Here is a 3,242-nt window from a genome sequence, read left to right as displayed (position 1 = left end):
AGCAATCAGCAATCAAAATAAAAACATTTCCAAACATGGAAACTGCCCAGTTAATGAAGCATTTCAAAGACATTAATCTATTCAATAATTACAGTTTCAAGTAGATAGATTTATATTCAGATTACGAAAGTATCATAACAACGGCTGCTTGTGTAAGGAATCCATGAATACCACTGTACATGAGAATTTCACACCTATTTGTAATCAATACACAAAATCCTATTGAATTTCAGGTACTTGTTTATTCAGCATTGCTTGACTCCGCGGACTCCTTGTTGTTTCAATATTCTAGCAATAGGACTAATCGCCAATACAGTGCCGTTGTAATCTATTCCTTCTGCCAGCAGAGGACGGTATTCGCACAGCCAGTTCAGGATAAGATACGGTCCTCGCAGTTCACAGTACAACTGGCCACAGCCGTACTCGGAATATGCTCTCGATAACCTCGTTTAGTTTAAGAACGGCCGTATTTCATATCAACCCACAGATGCATTGCATAAACACTAGAATTCTGGTTGTACTTAAATTGACCTTATACGTTTTGGATTATGTTTAACCTTCTTCAATTTCTTTAACCATATTTTGAGATGATTACGTTTACAGAAGCAAATATTATTCAGTGCTTTTTCTTCACTCCTTTAATCAAACCCACATTTCTTTAAGGAGGGCCATTGTGAAACTCCCCAAAGTGAGCTGAATTAATCTTTTATTCTTCACACCTGCGAAGTCATTCCTTCATTGTGTAATATGAAGGCCTTTCATTATTCACGTATACTACAACATCTGAAAATAATGGGTCTTGAAATAGTTGAATGAAAGAAAATCCTGAATAACTCCTCCAAATGTGTTACACTTTCATCAGGTACACACACTTTGAATGTGATGAACTATAAAAAGTTATTTTAACCATACCCAATGGAGCTCGGGAGTGCGATTGCATACACAATCATGTTTTCAGTGTTTGGACATCAGCCGTACATCAGAACAATCATTTCACTCAATCAATCACACTTTACCTTGCTTTTTCAGTTGTTTTAAAGGAAAATTGATGCAGAGAATGTGTGAATACTACTTTTTGATGGTTCCAAGGCCAATGTGACCTGTTCTATTGCCTGCTAATTGTACGTTCCAGGTTGAACAATTATTTTTAGGAGGTCAAGGTGTATGAATGATAAGAACAGCTTGAAATTTATTTTCACGGTCGACACACATTTTCGCAAGGGAAAAAAACTGAAATAACCACAGTTACGCAAACACCAGTCCACCAAAAAAAAATCATTTTATTAAAACAAGGTAACATTTTTTTTATCATCATACGGATGAACTGTGCTAAATATATTTCTAAAAAGAAAAAGCAGGACGTGAGTCGTGAGCCAAGATCATGACTCTTTTACTCTTCTTCACATCAGTTTTCATCTGTGAGGAGGAGGAGGAGGGCGGCTCCTGATGTGCTGACACTTGGGGATGTGCCTCTGTGCCGGCCTGGGGGCAAAGCGCCGGCCGCAGTGAGGGCAGGGCACGTAGTCGGGGTTTGGATTCGCGGGGGGCTGGGGCAGGTTCACAACCTTCCCTCCTTGCGTGATCACCTGCTGCACCTCCCTGGCCTATTTGATGCTCCGAATGAAATCCTCGTGCTTCTGCCTCCAGTTGTTCTTTCTCAGCTGGGAACAGGAAATGAAACCAATGAAACAGCTTCCAGAAAAAGTCCAGACTAGCACTGCGTACACAGTCTGGTCGCAAACCATTCACAAGGCAAGAAAATATCATATAGTAATAACTTAGCTTTCTGGGCCTACCTTTCATGTCATTGGGTAGAGAGTACAATTTAGTTATGGTTTTGTTTCCCGTGAGTGCTATTTGCTTGATATCTCATGTAGATTTTTACAACAGAATTCAGAAGTCACTAAGACCCATTTATTCTGTCTGGCAAATGTGCCTTTGCGGCAGTTTTTCAGAAGAGTACTTCATAAAACACTTATTTATTGTTTACATTGATTTATAAGCTGAGTCTGACTCTAGGAGAAAACAAGGGAAGCTTGGAAAGAGTTTAAGGATAGCCCTTACCACGATTGGCGGTCTAACCTTCTTCTTATGGATGTATGTCTCCAGTTCTGTTCCCTTGGCCCTGTGCTTGAAAGAGTCAAAAACCTTCCTCTTTGAATTCTGAAGCTTCTTGCAGATCTTGCTGTGTTTCTCCAACCTCTCTACAGCAAACTTCCTGTGACACAGTTCACAGGGCACCAGCTGAGGGTTTCCACTCTGGCTATTCTCATATGGAAATTGCTCAGCGGTAGGGCACATCAGACTTGTAGGGGACTGTTGTAACAGAAGAAATAAGGTTCTTGATCCCGAGATGAAGTAAAACAAATGAGTTTATTGCATGCAAGGAACAATAAAGCCGAAGTCTTGTTTCCCGCAAGAAACAACAAAACCGAAGTATTGTTAGCCGTACTGTTACAAACTTTTGGGTTATATAGAGTTTTCTTCTCCGTTTCTGACGTCACTCGGTCTGATGGTAAAGAGGGGGGTTCATGGTATTTGGCCAGTTTACGATGTTCTGGACAAATGGTCAGTTTAAGATTACACCCAAGGGGGTTCCTAGCTTGCATCTGCAGTCCTTATCAGTTAACCCCCTTTCCTGCCATAAACCCCAGCCTGTGACTTAGAAGTCTAAACCCCCTACAGAAAGGATTAAATTCAAACCCCCGTCTTCACATCATTCTTCAATGTCAAGTGGCAAATGTTGACTGGTGATGTTATGTGAATCTTAGGAAATGGTCATTTTTCAATCGAGTCTATGTTTCTCAGAATTTGAGACAGAGAGGTCAATCTCTGCAATCCGAGCTGAGGGCATTTCTTGGAATGGAAAGGTAAGAGCAACTTTGGTAAGAGTTCTTTGATATTCTCTTAAGACTCTTCGCCAGATTTTACGATGAAAAATGTAAATAATAATAACAAACATTATTTGATATAGTGCCTTGAAAGGTGGCTTCTTTACAGAATGACAAAACCAACTACAATAAATAATACACAAGATATGCATGATGACAATACACAGTTAGAGGAGACAGTAGATGGTCATGGTCAGTGTATTCTGAAGGTAGTTTTCCAATTTTTTGGAACGGGGTAAAAGAGGTCACCTCTACTAGAATCTTTGTCCTAACCAAAAATGTAACAAAGTATAATAATAATATTAAAAATAATAATAATAAACTTTATCTATAGAGCACCTTTCATACAAA

At 39.5% G+C, this 3,242-nt stretch overlaps 1 long non-coding RNA gene across 1 annotated transcript; it reads right to left on the bottom strand.

Annotated features, from left to right (window-relative positions):
* Nucleotides 1-1,262: 1,262 nt before the first annotated feature.
* On the bottom strand, nucleotides 1,263-2,986 carry LOC148639348 (uncharacterized). The gene is made up of 2 exons (XR_015930839.1): nucleotides 2,065-2,986; nucleotides 1,263-1,661 (listed from the first exon to the last, which is right to left on the bottom strand). It is a non-coding gene; the product is annotated as an uncharacterized LOC148639348 (long non-coding RNA).
* Nucleotides 2,987-3,242: the final 256 nt, after the last annotated feature.

The sequence above is a fragment of the Lepisosteus platostomus genome, chromosome 27 (genome assembly GCF_059453375.1).
Source record: "Lepisosteus platostomus isolate fLepPlt1 chromosome 27, fLepPlt1.hap1, whole genome shotgun sequence".
NCBI classification, from domain to species: Eukaryota; Metazoa; Chordata; class Actinopteri; order Semionotiformes; family Lepisosteidae; genus Lepisosteus; species Lepisosteus platostomus.
This window is presented reverse-complemented; position numbering and strand designations above follow the sequence as displayed.